Consider the following 19,381-nt stretch of genomic DNA (forward strand, 5'->3'; position numbering starts at 1 on the left):
CTAAACAATTCCCGTTACTCGTCAAGTAGGTCTAACCCCACTACTATGCATTCATTTGTTTAGGAATCATTTCTTTATAATTACTGCAATTAAATTATTTTTAAGTCTTATGTCTTCACGACAGAGAGTTGAGGATACAGAAGCCATACCTCCGTACCACGTGCTTTCGTGAACAACTACGAGCTCAAGTGACGCCAGCTTGTTACAAGAACAGACTACCTCGGTATTACTGTTGGTATTCATCCGCGTTCATAGTACATAACAAAATATAAAAGTAGCTTTTCTTTTGCATAGTGTTTTACACATGAGTGAAGTTAGATGTTTCATCGTATTTAACAACTAGAATTCAATTTTTTATTTTCAAATAATACAATATTGTGGTTTCCAAATACGAACCATATTTTCCTGCGTCGTGTGAGTGTTTCGACTGGGAGCCAATCACGGGTATGACAGCAACGTGGTTATGTTTACATTAGGATTTTTCTTACAGCGAAAACAGTATATGTATTCTCTTTCAGACATTAGGGATTTTCGAGCGACTGTCTAAAAAATCTTGTATCTTGTATACCTTTCCAGTCGATGGACAGTCTTCACTTCTCGTGCTTAAAACGCTATCATTTCGCAACTTGTTGAATAAACAGCTATGTCTTGCTTTCTTATTTTTATTCTCGACCATGCCGAAATGTAATAATTATACACCTGGTAGCAGACCTTTAATGGACCTCATTAAAGTACACCTACTCATTAAAGGTCAGGTCTTTCAGCCAATGACGACTCAGGTTACAACTGTTCAGCCAATGACAGGTCAGCTTTGTACCGTTATAAAACCGCAAGTATCGATTATTCTCGGATATGCAATCGAAAGAGAATTAGCGAAAAGTCACGGAGGCTGGAAATCCAACTGTTGCAGAAGGTTATGTTCTGTTACTATAATAATTAGCGTTAATTGTAAATAATATTCAAATAAATTCAATTTGTCTTTCCTTTTTACAATGTCTAATTTATTTTTAATGTTATCTCTGTAGGTTCTTATGGCCTAGCAAGGTCATTGTGAACATCTGTTCCTCGGAAAAAATCAATACTTTCGCGTCTGCGCACATCTCACAACATATGGGACATTGGCCAAGGTCAGATACAAATAAAATTAATAATATCAAGTTAGAAATATGGTCGAGCATAAAAAGTTGTATGAAACTCGCCTATAATGGTAATTAAGAAGCTCGTATGAAAATTATGAAACGAGCGCAAGCGAGTTTCATAAATATCCATACTAGCTTCTTAATTACCTTCATTATAGGCTCGTTGCATAATGTACTATTAAGTATTGATATTTTTATTTGCTGAGAAATAAATAAGAAATAATAAAAAAGAAAAAGTTTTAAAAGGCATTCTAAAAGTAGTTCATAATTAAAATTGGAAATAAGTACTAACATTGAAAACCAAAACCAAAAATTCTAACCTACTTAAAGTATGAAGTAAATGTTTAATTTTCTGAGGTAATTTAGAGTACCGATCCTATTTATTATGCCCAGGGCTCATTAAGTTTGTTCCGCAGGAGTTCTTTTATATGCCAGTAAATCTACTGACATGAGCCTGTCGCATTTAAGCACACTTAAATGCCATCGACCTGGGGATCGAACCCGCAACCTCGAACACAGAACGCCAGCGCTACCCGGGCCGGCCGCAGTGTTCTTAATTTCTTGAATTTCAAGGAAGTATTTTAGTACGGCTAAGACAAAAAAGACATTAAGATAAACGTTATGATAGGGCGAGGTAAGTTGTGCAAGTAATCATTCGCATTATTGACTTTAATCTGAGCACATCGACACAGAAAAGAGAATCACTCGGTTGTCCAAAAGTAGTTATCGTAGAGGAACCCTAAATAAGAACGGTGACCTAAGCCGTAAAAGGAAGGCTCAATCTACATAAGCATTTGCATTAATTGCGTTCCGTATCTAATCGAAACCCAAAATGGGACTTGTTGGAGAACTCCGTGAAGGCATTGTCAGCGATAACTTCCAACATTAACCTGCTAGTTCCTTCCACCATCGACGTTTGCCTTCAAGCTGAGGAATAATTGATTTTATAATTCTATACCTTCAGATTTCCCCTACAAGGCTCGTGAAGAATATGATGGATGTAATAGCAATGATGTACGTTGAATACTAAGGAGCCTTTGTGGACTACTTTCAATTTGGCATTACAATGCGAGATACATTCCTCACCACAGCACGAAGTTTTAGTCAGTAGTTAGATCCATAATTAAAAACCATTACAGAGTATTACAAGTCCGATTGCAAGAAATAAAAAACTAATCAATTTCAGACTATTTTTCATGAGCCTAAAATTAAGCAGTTGCGTTTTAATTTCCCTGTTCCCTGTTTAGTACAATTATGGGTTCAGAAATTTGGATATACTGCATACAAATCGTGTTAGTTAAATACAAGCGGTCGTAAAAAAATTCTTTACAGACGTTATAAGTCGTGTGTAAATTTCTGATTAATATAATCACTACATACATCGTGTATAACAATACAACTTTACACAACTATATCATAGCTTCGTCATTATTTTATTACGAAAGATAACAGAAGAACTGAAATTCTCTATTGCATCCGATAGTGTGCGCTAGTGTGCCGCACTAACATCTCCTGATCGTTTACCACGCTATATATTGTCAAAGAGTACAGCTACAGCAATATTATTATAATCATTCTGTGCTTTTTGTTTTGTTCTTCTGTGGTTACAAGGCAACCATCACCATAAAATGACAATCAATACGAACAGCTGTTAGAGAGGCGGCCATTTTTTTCTCTATATATAACGCTTAAACAGGAAGTTCGTGTGTATAACTTCAGCAAAGTAATTCTCATGTATAGTTTACACACTGATTATACAGTAGGCTACATTCATTGATTGTGCATGGTTTATTAGTAATGTTTTCTGTCCCAACTCTCGTATAAAAATTGCACACGGTTTATTAGAGCGGCCTGTTACTTGCCCATGTAACTTTTCGAACGGCGCCGTACTAAATGGAACCTATTTCCATGTGTACGCCTGTTATTTTAAATTTGTGTTGTTTATACAGATTAATTTTCACTCACACTGCGAAAGGACAAAGTACCTTTCAATGTGCAGACTTACAGGCGTTTCTTCTTCTGATCCTGCAGTCAGCTCGTCCTATGCCTCCCCCTCCCCCCTTACGTGGTAGCTATTAGGTTACGTCCATTTTCGGCGTCCCCCCCCTCAAAATTTTGTAGAGCTCTTTCACTAGAGCAGCGAACCCCTGAGTGAGACCAGTGGCCAACAAGCTTGGAGCTCACATATTCAGTTTTTCTCAGCCCGGAACTTCCTTGCAGGGACGTGTTTTCGCGCACCTTTTAAAGTTTCCCTCCCATTCCCTCTCATTCAATTCAATTCGATCGGCCACTGCAAATGGACGATTAATTTTACCCGGAGCCCTCTATTCGTGACAATTTTTTTAAACATAATAAATCTACAGTCCGCTGTGGTAGCACGTCTGCCTCCAGACTAACCCGGGCCGGGTTCGATTCCCGGCGGGATCAGAGATTTTCGTGTAAAATTTCTACTTCGGGACTAGGAGAGATGACGGTGCATAACTTCTAATCACTAAATTGTGCACCAATATGCCTGGGTTAAATTCCAAATCTCTCCACAGGGTATATGAAGAGAAGGCATATGTCACTGTTGATAGTGATTCGTCCATCGGATGGGGATGTTAAGCCTGGCGGCCTCCTTGGTGCTTTTCGACAGGAGTAGGCTACGTGCGAGCACCGGGTTTCCCTTTCTCCCTTCCTCACTTTCATCATCATCCTCACCCATTCCCTACACTACACTTACACGAACACTTAACATACACTCACACTAGTACACGACATAACTCTTCACAGATTCAAATCATGCATAACGTGGCCCACCGAAGTGGTGTGCAACTTGAAAATGGGTCACAGTTCTGCCATCTATCGGCAGTATGCGGAAACCGAATCACGCAAGTGAAGGGAGTAGGCATTAGATACACACACATAATAAATTTAGGACGTGGGACTCTAGGTACTTCCCTTTCTAAGGAAGACATAATAGTAATATGCGTTACAAGAGCGGTATGTTGAAGCTTTCATGTTCGAGAAAAAGTTAGAAAAAGCGAAACGTAGTTGAGCTTTTCTAATTTCCGAGAATTGAAATAAAACATACCGCTCGTGTATCTACATCATTTTGTGCGAAGATCGTTTATTACATACCTGAAAGAGAAATTTATAATTAGTTGCAATGAAATCTCCATCTTGGTTTCTGTTTAATGACGGCAACTTTGGAATACCAAAATATCTATCTTCAACATTGTTGCTATAAAATGTTTTCTGTGTTTACTATACTCCAGCAGGCCGTGATATACGTCTGTTTTTCCCCCCAGTCTATAAATGCGAACTTAAAACAAACGGTAAGGTTATGTAATGATTTATTTTTCATTTTAATATTTTAACAATATTATTTATATAACATATTGCAGTAATAACATCGGCATCTGGAATCTTGTTGATTTTTTCACGGCTTCCTTAATGTTACTTGCATCAGGAATGCAATAACTTTTGTGGAGTAGTAGTGTTTACTTAATTTTTGCAAATATTTAAAAACAATAATTAACAGTGCAATTTAGGTGAAATTGCAGTGGTAAGTTTCCAATTTATAATTATTACTATATTTAACGTCTCTAAAAATAATATGTTAAAAGCCTAAAGCAGTAAAATGAATGTGGCGCTTAAGCAGTAAGAAGAGGGAAATTGTTATGTGTGTTAGGTTGGGAATACTGAATGTGGAATTTTAGACTTTCCGCGGATTGGTTTTGTGCGGAAACCAAGCAAATACGCACGATCTCGCACAAAAATAATTATTTTTATCGCCCTTAAAATTCATCTCTCTCGACCACATTTAAACCCACGAACTTAAGTTGATGTTCAGAAAATTGAGTACTGATTGAAATATAAAAAAATAAGATGTCTTCGAAATTTAAAGGAAGTAAAATCCTCTAACCATAAAAAACAGCTATAAACGTTAGCGGTGGGGCTCTACAAGGTGTAGTCTAATGTTTCAGGATCCCCACTGCACTAACCTCAATATTTCTCCCTTCTCCCTTATTGTATTTATGTCAGTTTTTGTTTTCGAGGGATCCTGTACACTTTATATAAAAATGCAAACTCCTGAGACCTTTTCTCATCCGTGCGGTATACAAAAAATAACTAGGGCAACGCTGTATTGGAGTAGGGGAGATACGGTGAAGACTTGCCTGAAATAAAACAGTGAACGTAGCATGTTATATAAATGTTGGGAAGTTTATACAGTTCCTGTCGCACAGGAAGTGCTGCGACCTACTGGCGCACGTTCAAAGTGGAGCGCGTCTTGTGAAGATGGCCGTAATCTTTCAACCAAAGTGCTTCCCTGCTCTAATTAAATGCTGTGATGAAAGAATTAGGAATTTCCTTTGATGCGAAACTTCACGACTCCGTTTCAAAGCTCGTTAATGCTGGTATTAAATAAAGAGAGTGCACAAAGGGGATTTGTAAAAAGGAGAAATGATGGACCACGAGGCGATTCATGGTGTGTAACTTTGAAAGAGTGACGCGGAATTTTCGTCACTCTTCGAGAATTGGACCTTTCACCCATGTACGGATCTATGCACTAACACCAGGCATTCACAAATAGTTGGACTATGAGTCCATTTTTATTATGACTTGTGTCTGATGCTGATATGTGGGAATATTCCGTTCCATAAACTTGAAAATCCACATTTTAAACACTTCATTTTAAAGTACTGGTATACGTGCAAATCAAGATTTCAGGTATAACTCCCTGTAAAGTTGATTTGAACAATTTCGAGGGAAAAATTGTTCCGGAGCCGGGTATCGAACCCGGGACCTTTGGTTTGACGTACCAACGCTCTACCACTGAGCTACCCGGGAACTCTAACCGACACCGATCCAATTCTTCCCTCTATATCCACAGACCTCAAAGTGGGCTGACAACCGTCAAGCAACCAACTTCGAGTGCACACTAACTCCGTGTGACTTAAATTGTGGTTTTCTGTTAACGAACAGTGACGTGTATTATGCAAATCAAGATTTCAGGTATAACTCCCTGTAAAGTTGATTTGAATAATTTCGAGGGAAAAATTGTTCCGGAGCCGGGTATCGAACCCGGGACCTTTGGTTTGACGTACCAACGCTCTACCACTGAGCTACCCGGGAACTCTAACCGACACCGATCCAATTCTTCCCTCTATATCCACAGACCTCAAAGTGGGCTGACAACCGTCAAGCAACCAACTTCGAGTGCACACTAACTCCGCGTGACTTAAATTGTGGTTTTCTGTTAACGAACAGTGACGTGTATTATGCAAATCAAGATTTCAGGTATAACTCCCTGTAAAGTTGATTTGAATAATTTCGAGGGAAAAATTGTTCCGGAGCCGGGTATCGAACCCGGGACCTTTGGTTTGACGTACCAACGCTCTACCACTGAGCTACCCGGGAACTCTAACAGACACCGATCCAATTCTTCCCTCTATATCCACAGACCTCAAAGTGGGCTGACAACCGTCAAGCAACCAACTTCGAGTGCACACTAACTCCGTGTGACTTAAATTGTGGTTTTCTGTTAACGAACAGTGACGTGTATTATGCAAATCAAGATTTCAGGTATAACTCCCTGTAAAGTTGATTTGAATAATCTGGTATACGTTTCGAAAATGCCGATTCCAAGAACCATGCTAAACAATATTTACCCTCGTGTTATGAAAGAATTCTAAATTATATAGGCCTACAATCAACTGTTGGTAACAAGAAAAGAGTTAAACCAAAACAAGAGTGTTCTTGAAAAATTCTTCTTAGTCGAAATTCTGTGAAGTGCAATACGAACTAAATAATGAACAGGCGTAAGATTAAAATAAATGAAACCTATTTCAAATTCGCACCAATAACATCGTATGATGTCGAAAGAACATTTTCTTGTTTCAGTGACAATCGAAACAGGTTAATATTTGACAATTTACGAATGTATACAATTGTACAGTAGTGGCAAAAAAACCGGACCGACCCTTGTAGCTGATTTCAGAGCCTTGTTCACTCCAGAGCATCGGTGCATATTCCTTGGACCCAAAACCACCTGTGCAGTTGAACAACAGCCACGCAGCTGGTTACTGTTTTCGTCTTTGCCTGTCACGGGAATCGAACCTGCGACCGTTTTACACGAGTGGCACTCCAAGCACCTAAGCCATTCAATGAAGACGAAAACAGTAACCAGCTGCGTGGCTGTTGTTCCACTGCACATTTGGTTTTGGGTCCAAGGAATATGCACCGACGCTCTGGAGTGAACAAGGCTCTGAAATCAGCTACAAGGGTCGGTCCGGTTTTTTTTTTGCCACTATTGTATTACATTACAACAAAATTAATGACACTTAAAGTACACCATTATTGTTTAGAATGCATCACCATTTTCTACAAAGAAGAGAATGAAGTAAGTCGCTTTCGTAAATGTGTGTTATACTCTACTTGTTTTAGACACCTGATTATACCTCTGCTCTAAATCAATTACAAGCTCTCAACAACGACACTCTATCACAGATGACTTTATGGTTTGAATCTAATGGTTTCTTGCTTAATCAAGAAAAAACCATCAACTTAACTTTCAGCTTAAACTATCTAATAAATGACAACAAACTCAATTACACAAAATTTCTGGGACTTTTTATAGACGCCAGTTTAACATGGGATAAGCACATCGAATACATATGCACAAAGCTATCAAGAGTTGTATATTTGCTAAAGAAATTAACGACTTGCGTTTCTCAAAATTATTTAAGATGTGCCTACTTTTCTTTCTTTCAGTCGATAATTCGATATGCCCTAATTTTCTGGGGGAATGAACCAAAATTGGAAGCGTCTTGATTTTACAAAAAAAAGGCCATTAGAATTTTATGTAAATCAAATTATCTGAAACATTGTCGGCCAATTTTCAGACAATCACGGATTTTAACAATCATAAATTTGTATATATATGATCTAGTACTTTACACTCGACAAAATATCGACAATTACTCATTAGAGGCCAATATACATGATCATGAAATTAGAAATAGTGAACAAATTAATATTCCATATTGTAGATTACACAAGAGCAATACAAATCTTTTAATTATGGGGATGAAATTATATAATAAACTCCCTAGTCAATATTATAAGTTACCAATTAATAGTTTCAAAACTAGATTTTACAATTGGTTATTAAATAATCCTTTTTATTCTGTTGCTGAGTTTTTCAACACAAATTTGTATGAAATTGTATTTTAATAAATAAGTTTTAATTGCAATTTAGTTAGTTTTCTTCAATTTAAAAATTTCAAATTATTTCATGTTTTGATTGTATTACTTAAATTTTACTGTTTCTGTTATTAGTGTTTTTAAATGTATTTATATGTTTTTTTCAATGTATTCTGACGAAGCCAAAAACAGTATGTCTAATGGCCAAATGAATTGAATTGAATTGAATTGAATATGTTTTGATTCAAGCATAAAAGTGATCTGTACAAGCTCTTGTACTACCCTGTACTACAACACGACTTGTATAATACGCGACGTGGTTAACTTCATAGGTTCGATGTCTAAACTTTCATCCCTAATTATAACACTGTACTTCAATTCTGAAATCTTAGCACTTAAAAGGGGTAAAATTAAGAAAACTGACATTCAATGGCTGATCGGTGGTGGAGGAGAGGGGTGGCCGTTAAATAGAGTTAAAAACATTTGTTTTATGGAGTTTTATATGGGTTCTAAGAAAAATCGGTCTCTAAGAGGGATGGTCTTTCAGGGAATTTTCGCCGTATTAGAGTTGAAATTAATGTTGGGGAGATGGTCACAGATTTACCCCAGGATTTTGATATGTTATGGACATATCGAAAGGGTAACAGAGGAAAGACGGTCCAACCGTGTTCTAGGATGGTCTCCCACAAGAAGGTGTATAGTGAGGGTCACATAAGAATAGTTCCTAAACAACAAGTATTGCCGTTTTGTCAGTGTTGCCAACTGTTACCAGATATCACACGATCCAACGGACTAAGTGACTTATTTATTTGCCGTTCCTTATGTTGGAAGGTTATTCCAAATAATTCATTAATTTGTAACATCTTTTCGTAGGCAAACTATATGAGAAAGGGATCAACATGTCAAGTATTTTGTCTGGCAATACGAAATTCATTGGTTTGACTCAACGAGTCATATACTCGTTGGCTTGATTAAACAATTGACTTATGAGACCTAACCTAAAAATGTAGGCTATTTTGTTTGACCACATGAAATTATTAGTACTAACTCCGAAAACTTACCTGACTATAGTCTTGAATTATAACCACAACGCAACACATAAAATAACTATTAGGTATTAATATTAGGCCTAATACTAATATTAATCAATTATTAGTATGTTCAAATTTCTCTAGCTTCCAATAAACGGCTCAGAAATCTAGTACAATTTTAATTTCAAGGAACTCCAGTACCGACAAATATTATCGATATTTGGCTCAGTTGCCAACATTCCAGTTACAAAATCACTACCATTTTTAGTATTTGTCAGTATCGAAATTCGAAACGAAGTTGGCAAAAGAAAATTCAACCTGCAAACAAGAAAATCACCACAATCCACTAGCATATGTAGTAATGGCGGGAAAAATGATTAGGTTTCACCCTTAGGGTATGAAGTAAGCTGACCCGGACTATACCTGGGAGAACATGAAGAGGAGATGGTAGAATGGAACAGCGGGGACTGAAGGAAGAAAATTGGATAGATCTCCATCTGTGGAGAGACTTGCAATGATAATTTTTTAAATATTCATGTTACTTTATGAAGCTCAGTCAATTCCCTCTCTCAGCCCCGTAAATTAAAGTTTTCTCCCCAAATACGTAGGAAAGAAAGGTGGAACTGTTGTCAGTGATCTAAACTGGAGAAACATGCCAAGGTCTAAAATAGAAGAGAAGAAGTAAATAGAATAATAAATGAAAGACGGAACCACACAAACAAGAATAACGAAGAAAGAAAAGTAATTTCATGGAGGAAGGTAGAAGTAATATACACACATACATTTTGAGAGTGGGTTGAAAAGCGTCAACTGAAAAAAGCAAAAAGAATGAAAACAATCAGGAGTTCATTAGCATCTGGAAAGCTGTCCTTGGATCGCTAATGCAAGCTCATAGCTCACTCGTGTCGTCTCGACTTAATATGGTGCAGTCACGTAACGTTGTTTTGTATGTAGCAGTTTACACTTCGTGGGAATTGCCTTTCATCTAACTTCTTATTCTTTATGGCCATTTCTTCTCCTTCTCTCATTGACCTGTTCTTTTCTGCACCCCAAGACATTGTAGCTCAGGATGTCAGATGAACAGACATACACACAGATGGTCTGTCCGTCCGGCAGGTAGTAAAATTTACAATGGGGGAAGGGGCACTCCACAAACAGCGCCAGGCTTTTGTTACGTACGTTGAAAGTAGGTGACGTACAGGAGGTGCATTCGGAAAAGTCTTTCATTTCCATATTTTAGAGAGTCTCTAATGCTTCATACAGTATATATTAAGTGAGGAAAGAATGTTTGATTCTAACGTTTAACATGCATGATGTTGTATGTCATAGCTCTGATGATATACCTAAGGCGAGGAAATGGGAAAAGTAAAGTGACCTCAAACTTGGTGAAAAATGTGTAGAAATAAACGCATTATTATTATTATTATTATTATTATTATTATTATTATTATTATTATTATTATTATTATTAATGATAATAATAATAATAATAATAATAATAATAATAATAATAATATTGATATCGAATCTGTTTTATTGACAGATGACACCACACTTTATGCTACTGATAGGAATGTGAATGAATTGTAAATACCACACCTGTGGAGTAACGGTCAGCGCGTCTGGCCGCGAAACCAGGTAGCCCGGGTTCGAATCCCGGTCGGGGCAAGTTATCTCGTTGAGGTTTTCCGGGGTTTTCCCTCAACCCAATACGAGCAAATGCTGCGTAACTTTCGGTGCTGGACCCCGGACTCATTTCACCGGCATTATCACCTTCATTTCATCCAGACGCTAAATAACCTCTAATATCTCTAATGTGATAAGTTGAGCTATATATAATCTTAATTTTCCTTATTGTGTGTACTTAGAAATATTGTATTCACTGTATACTTTGTACTGCACTATTTTATTACTACTATTAGTATTATTATTATTATTATTATTATTATTATCATTACTATTATTATTATTATTATTATTATTATTATTATTATGAATAATTGTCTTTTTTTGTATGCCTCATTTATTTTGACCTGCTGTTCACATATTATTATGCTTTTTTCTTTCTTTCTGTATGTTATATATTATGTCTGATTTCTTCTTATTTGTTGTTTATATTTTATTATTATTATTATTATTATTATTATTATTATTATTATTATCTTATTCAGTTTTGTGTGTAAAATTGTAGTGTAATTTGTAAATTTGTAGTGTTTTTGTAACGCAGTCTTTACTCCTGGTTGAGTGTTAGAGAAGGCCGTATGGCCTTAACTCTGCCAGGTTAAATAAATCATTATTATTATTATTATTATTATTATTATTATTATTATTATTATTATTATAATTATTATTAACCTAGATGTTGATACAGCGTCGTAAAATAACCCAATAAAAAATTGAAAGTAACAATCACTCAATCTTTTGATAAAGCTGCTTCTTGGTTTTTGGCTAATGGTCTTTGCCTTAATGACAACAAGACTCCGAGTATTTTGTTTTATTTTCATTGCGTAGAGAGGTATGTGGTCGTGCCAGAGAATCAGTCCCATTCCAGACGTTTGAGATGGGCAGGGCATGTAGCACGTATGGGCGAATCCAGAAATGCATATAGAGTGTTAGTTGGGAGGCCGGACGGAAAAAGACCTTTGGGGAGGCCGAGATGTAGATGGGAGGATAATATTAAAATGGATTTTAGGGGGTGGGATATGATGATAGCGACTGGATTGGTCTTGCTCAGGATAGGGACCGATGGCGGGCTTATGTGAGGGCAGCAATGAACCTCCGGGTTCCTTAAAAGCTAGTAAGTAAGTAAGTAAGTAAGTAAGTAAGTAAGTAAGTAAGAGAGGTATGTGATAATACCCTTCAACAGGTTAAACTCTTAGGTGTTGTTCTTGACTCTAAGTTGACATGGGAAGGTCATAATAATGACCTGTGTATTAGATTGTCAAGAGTAATCTATTTGTTAAGGGGACTTAGATACCTTGTACCTAAAGAATTTCTTAAAACCTCGTATTTTGCCTTTTTTAATAGTATTATTACTTATGGTATTCATTTGTGGGGAAATTATCAGAAAATTGATCAAGTACTTTTTTTTGCAAAAAAAAAAAAAAAAAAAAAAGAAAGAAAGGAAATAGGCATTTTGGCTGATTCTGATTTTCATGCTCACTACAGACCTTTGTTTATTTCTGAAAGAATTATAACTGTTGTGAATTTTTATATTTTGCATTGTTTTATTAGTTATTAAGTCAAATTTAAACAGTTATTATCCACATAGCGAGATTTATCATTATTGTACAAGAGATAATTACCACCTTCTGACCCCTAGGGTTAGATTAACCAAGTTTAAACAATTGTTTACAATCAATTGCATTGTATGTGTTTAATAAACTGCTTATACTTACTTATTTACTTACTTACTGGCTTTTAAGGAACCCGGAGGTTCACTGCCGCCCTCACATAAGCCCGCCATTGGTCCCTATCCTGAGCAAGATTAACCCATTCTCTACCATCATATCCCACCTCCCTCAAATCCATTTTAAAATTATCTTCCCATCTTCGTCTCCCCAAAGGTCTTCTTCCCTCTGGCCTCCCAACTAACACTCTATATGCATTTCTGGATTCGCCCATGCGTACTACATGCCCTGCCCATCTCAAACGTCTGGATTTAATGTTCCTAATTATGTCAGGTGAAGAATACAATGCGTGCAGTTCTGTGTTGTGTAACTATCTCCATTCTCCTGTAACTTCATCCCTCTTAACCCCAAATATTTTCCTAAGCACCTTATTCTCAAACACCTTTAACCTATGTTCCTTTCTCGAAGTGAGAGTCCAAGTTTCACAACCATAAAGAACAACCGGTAATATAACTGTTTTATAAATTCTAACTTTCAGATTTTTTGACAGCAGACTGGATGATAAAAGCTTCTCAACCGAATAATAACAGGCATTTCCCTTATTTATAGTACACATATTGTTAATTTTAATAGATTTAGGTGTGTTATTCGTGACTGGCTAATCAAAAACCCTTTTTATGATATAAATGAATTTATTGAAACTAGTGTTGATATAGTATTTTAGTTTGTTTGTTTAGCTTGTTTTTCTTTTGACTTTGTCTATGTATCTGTGATACCACGACTGTTCTACCAATAAATCAATATTATTATTATTATTATTATTATTATTATTATTATTATTATTGGTGATGGTGGTGGCGGCGGCGGCGGTAGTAGTAAAATTGTGTCTCGGTGAAAAGTAGCGTAGAGTTGGTTTATGCCAGTTTCTGTCCGACGTTTTTCAGACGCTAGATAACCATAGCGGTTGCCATAACGCAACAATATTATTAAGTAATTACTCTAAAATATGTCATTACAAAGGTCCAGGAAAACGGAGAGGGTTTGAAATTGAACGAGTTACATCAGCTGCATGTTCATGCGGATGATGTGAATATGGTAGGAGAAAATCCACAAACGATTAGGGAAAACACGGGAATTATATTTAAAGCAAGTAAGGAGATATTTTTTTAAAGTAAACACCGAAAAAGAAAGTATATGATTATGTCTCATTTAAAAAAAACATACAGGCAACAGAAATGAGAATTTTACGATCTGTAAAATGATGCACTAAACTACATAAAAAAGCAGTTAGGATATTAGAGAAGAACGTAGCATTTAAGCTATTGGGGATAAGGTAGAAGAACACAGACAAAATTGGAGAGATCTCTGGGAGAGGATGAACTCCACAATATACCGAAAAATAATAATATGTAGACGAATAGGAAGGAGAGAAGCGAAAAGACCAAGGTAGTGTAGACCGTAACAAGTCACAAGAATTATTAAGTGGAAGGAATAATAATAATAATAATAATAATAATAATAATAATAATAATAATAATAATAATAAATCCCCTGATTGAGGTTCTGGCTGATATGTACATATAGTATGAGGCAGTACATCTCACTTGACGATATGTGTCAGAGGAAGAACAATTTGTTTGTATGCATCTAAAGTCTGATTAGTGTAATATGTAACCAATTGGCGATGTATGAGATGGAGGCGGAAAGGAATTGGCCACCCTACCTCATTATATCCTGGCCTGGTCCTAGTTGTCTCATAAGTGGTGCCTTATTGGTATCACTTGTGAGATGATACTGCGATGTACCGAAGTACATATGATACTTCCGTACAGGAATTCTGCGTTTCCCTATAATGAAGAATGGATGGATGTACTTCGGTACATCGTAATATTATGATATGCGTGAATAATCACTTAGTGATTTAAGACGACGCTCATTCCGTCGGATCCCGATCACTTAGTCACTCGTAATGAGTGCACCTCTGCACATTAGTGTGTTAGACATTGTGCCACTGTCACACATTTGTGACACAGTGCATGAGGGTTGGCCACTAAAAGGAAACTAAGAGGTGGAACTTAAACTGAGAGGTTTCAATCAGGTATCGGAACTGGAATCTAGCATAGCTCAGTTGATAAAGCGTCAGTACGTAGAGTTGAACTCCGGGTTCAAGTCCCGGTACCGGAGAGAATTTTTATCTGCTCCACCCATCCTTCATAATCACTTGTGAGGTTCAGACCTGTCTTCGGACAGTTGACTAAACAACAACAATAATAACAATTTTCTAAAATTCTTATATTTTAAGCGCGTCATTTACAAATAAATTCTCTTGTAGATACTATAGGAACTGTAGGTATATGAATAAAATCGGTCAAACAGTTTAGTAGAAACCGCTGTACATATATATGGATGACAGACTGGATGTCCAAAACCAAATTTTCGGGTTTAAGGTCGCTGAAAATAGTACATTATGCAACAAGCCTATAATGGTAGTAATTAAGACGCGAGTATATTTGTTTATGAAACGAGCGCAAGCGACTTTCATAATTTTCATACGAGCGTCTTAATTACCATTATAGGCAAGTTTCATACGATTTTTTATGCTCGACCACATTTCTAACTTGAAATTATTCATAAGTATTCATGTTATGGTTATGCAAGTGAGGAGCGGAACTGACCTGAATTGTGAGATGTGCGCAGAAGCGAAAGTATTGATTCCGAGGGACGAATGTCATTGACCTTGATATAATCTAGAGAATAATATGAATATTAATATTGATATAACCTGGAAATTGATTTAGAATTGAAAAACGAGATGACAAATTGAATTTATTTGAATATTATTTACAATTAACGCTAATTATTATAGTAACAGAACATAACCTTCTGCGACAGTATTGGATTTCCAGCCTCCGTGACTTTTCGCTAATTCTCTTTCGATTGCATATCCGAGAATAATCGATACTTGCGGTTTTATAATGGTACAATGGTGATATCTCATTGGCTGAACAACTAAATTATAGTGAATAGATGTACTTTAATGAGGTGCATTAAAGGGCTACTATCAGGTGTATAATTACTACATTTCGGCATGGTCGAGCATAATAGTAATATGCGTTACAAGAGCGGTGTGTTGAAGTTTTCATGTTCGAGGAAAAGTTTGAAAAAGTGAAACGTAGTTGAGCTTTTTTAATTTCCGAGAATTGAAAGAAAACATACCGCTCTTGTATCGTACATTATTTTGTGCGAAGATCGTTTATTATATAGCTGAAAGAGGAATTTCTAATTAGTTGCAATGAAATCTCCATCTTGGTTTCTGTTCAATGACGGCAAATTTACAAATATATATATATATATATATATATATATATATATATATATATATATATATATATATATCTTCAACATTGTTGCTTTAAAATGTTTTCTGTGTTTACTATACTCCAGCAGGCCGTTATATGCGTCTGTCTTCCCCCCCCCCCCCCAGTCTATAAATGCGAACTTAAAACAAACGGTAAGGCTATGTAATGATTTATTTTTCATTTTAATATTTTAACAATATTATTTATATAACATATTGCAGTAATAACATCGGCAAGTTTGTTGATTTTTTCACGGCTTCCTTAATGTTACTTGCATCACGAATGCAGTAACTTGAGTGGAGTTGTAGAGTTTACTTAATTTTTGCAAATATTTAAAAACAATAATTAACAGTGCAATTTAGGTGAAATTGCAGTGGTAAGTTTCCAATTTATAATTTTACTATATTGAACGTTTCTAAAAATAATATGTTAAAAGCCTAAAGCAGTAAAATCAATATGTCACTTAAGCGGTAAGAAGAGGGAAATTGTTATGTGTGTTAGGTTGGGAATACTGAATGTGGAATTTTACACTTACCGCGGATTGGTTTTGTGCGGAAACCAAGCAAATACGCACGATCTCGCACAAAGTATATTTTCGTGAAGATCTCGACATAGATTTTTGTGCAGCTTCACAGTGCATTGTATGATGGGAAAGTAAGAACCAGAACACGCAGGACACAAACTGTGCTCTTCCGCTTGTCTTGTGTTTAGGATGATATGTTATATTTAATTAAAAGTAACGGACAGTAGGATTGTGTAGCCTATACCTGGTAGTGGGGTGTAACTGTTACAGCTGTATGGCTTCTGTTGTTATTTTAATAACCACAATAATTATGACAACAAAATCCTCGATGACTGTGCACAAAGCTTACACGACATGCATTGTAACACATTGAAACTAACCACCCATCACCTCACTAAAATGATTGATCACCTGCTAATGAAGAATTGCTCGTGCAGATGCTGCCGCCTCATGAACACGGATGAAATTAAAATGTAAAAGGACTCAAACAAATGTTATATATGAGCCATATCACATGTCAAAACAGATGTGCCACATTACGTATTCTGCACACTAATTGTAATTCTTAATGCGATTATCATCTATACTAATAATAAATCTGTAGCCGAAACTTTTCTGGTAATTTTCCATTTTCCAAAAATAATTGGTCCTAACATATATAATTAACCACCCTGAAACCGAAAATCGCTTTTTTGAAAATTTTGTTTGTATGTGTCTGTCTGTATGTTTGTTACCTTTTCACGCGATAATGGCTGAACGGATTTCGATGAAAATTGGAATATAAATTAAGTTCGTTGTAACTTAGATTTTAGGCTATATGGCATTCAAAATACATTATTTAAAAGGGGGTTTATAAGGGGGCCTGAATTAAATCGAAATATCTCACTTATTATTGATTTTTGTGAAAAATGTTACATAACAAAAGTTTCTTTAAAAATAATTTGCGATAAGTTTTATTCCTTGAAAAATTTTGATAGCACTGATATTTAATGAGATAAATGAGTTTTAAAATTTAAATAACTGCCATCTAAGGCCGTGTAATGAATTAAAAAACAAATGACTTCGTCTATAAGGGGCCTTGGACAGCAACAATCGAAAGCTATGAAAGATAGCCTACAGATAATGTTTCTGCGTTTCTATGAAGTAATATCGGAAGCTAAATTAACCGATTTGTATAATTAATTATTAATTCACCATTGGAAAGTGTAGTTTCTCTAGATGGACATAATGCTATAATATTATCACAGTAACTTCTGAGTGAATCGAGGACAGGTAAGATTAAAATAGATTCTTATGCACAGAAAACTTGATAGGCTATTCTGTATATTCGTTTCCTGTATTTCCTAAACTAATTTTTATGACCAAATGAGTGGTCTCTGGATCAAAATGATCGCATTTTAATTTTTTAATTCAATTTAAATTAAGTAACATAATAAACGATTTATCCTTCTATCAAACACGAATGTTCCCTGGATCAAATGTCCTATTTTAATTATATAATTACTTTATATTTATTTCTAACGGGTGCAGCGGAGCGCACGGATACGGTTAGTGTATAATATAACATAATGCAACAACATTCTTAAGTAATTGCTCAATAATCTCATGGGAATGGCTGGCTAATAACAACAAGAGGCTGCAAGAAATCACATCCTCCAAGAACTTAGTTCATGAAGCGGCAAGGATAAAATGGAGATGGGGAGGACATGTGGTAAGACTGCAGGGGAATAGATGGGCGCAAATAACAACTACTTGGGACCCCTACCAAGGAAAGAGAAGACCGGGAAGGCCGAGAGTCAGATGGGCTGACTCCTTCAGGCAGCAGATCGGAACACACTGGAGCAGAGTAGCACAATGTAGGAGAGGATGGAAGGAGCTAGGATGACAGCTAGTTGAGTAGAGACAACGCATCCCAAGGACAAAGTGATACATATCCTAATATGTTAATTTAGTGCGAATTAAACGTAGACCAATGAGTTGCAACTGAAATCACCTGAATGACAAAGCCTAAATATTCTAATGTGATAACTAACGTGCAGAACAGACTAACAGCAATGAGTACAATCCTAAATGACAAAAGTGTTGAATATCTTAGTTATAATTAAGTGACAAAGTGTTAATATTGAGTCATAATTATCGATGTGTAGTACACAACTCCGCCCACGTGGACTAGCTCGACACGTGAGCAAAACGGAGCCAGAACTTTCCCTCTTGCAGGAGGCCTTAGCCCTTCTAAGTGACACTAATAGGCTATTTCATTTCATTTCATTTCAATCACAGACAAAAGAAACGCTAAATTAACCAAAAAGGGCAGGAGAGATAAGTTTCCTCAAATATTTTAGAACTTTATTAATTGTAGACCATCTATTGCGGGTCCTTATCACAACGGCATGGCGCGTCCTCAGGTTGCGGATAGAGGAGACGGCCTCCAGATATGGAGGGTAGCTGCGAATATATTGAATAAGCAGTCGTGGACAGCCGATAAGCGGTGGTCCTCCAGCCTGGGGGTTGGGCGAAGGGCTAACAAATCCTCACCGTAAAAAACAGCTTGTTACGAAACCAAACAATAAGCCTCGGAATGGGACTGATTCTCCGGCACGACCACAGCAAAGGAATGAGGTTATGAGATTTGATACGTGGAACGTAACTAGTCTTTATAAAACAGGTGGGGTAACATTAGTAGCAAAAGAACTAGCTAGATATAGAATAGACTTCGTGGGAGTACAAGAGGTTAGATAAGCTGGTAATGGCATATCACAAATAGGAATTACTTGTTGTATTATGGGGAAGG

General features: G+C 36.3%; 1 protein-coding gene and 3 non-coding genes across 5 annotated transcripts in view; all 4 read right to left on the minus strand.

Annotated features, from left to right (window-relative positions):
* The window catches only part of LOC138700550 (uncharacterized), a 96,294-nt gene that overhangs the window by 6,841 nt on the left and 70,072 nt on the right, over positions 1-19,381 (minus strand). The window lies entirely within an intron of this gene.
* Positions 5,901-5,972, minus strand: TRNAD-GUC (transfer RNA aspartic acid (anticodon GUC)). Its single transcript has one exon. It is a non-coding gene; the product is annotated as a tRNA-Asp (tRNA).
* TRNAD-GUC (transfer RNA aspartic acid (anticodon GUC)) lies at positions 6,186-6,257 on the minus strand. The gene has a single exon. It is a non-coding gene; the product is annotated as a tRNA-Asp (tRNA).
* On the minus strand, positions 6,471-6,542 carry TRNAD-GUC (transfer RNA aspartic acid (anticodon GUC)). The gene has a single exon. It is a non-coding gene; the product is annotated as a tRNA-Asp (tRNA).

This window comes from Periplaneta americana, chromosome 5, assembly GCF_040183065.1.
Source record: "Periplaneta americana isolate PAMFEO1 chromosome 5, P.americana_PAMFEO1_priV1, whole genome shotgun sequence".
NCBI lineage: Eukaryota > Metazoa > Arthropoda > Insecta > Blattodea > Blattidae > Periplaneta > Periplaneta americana.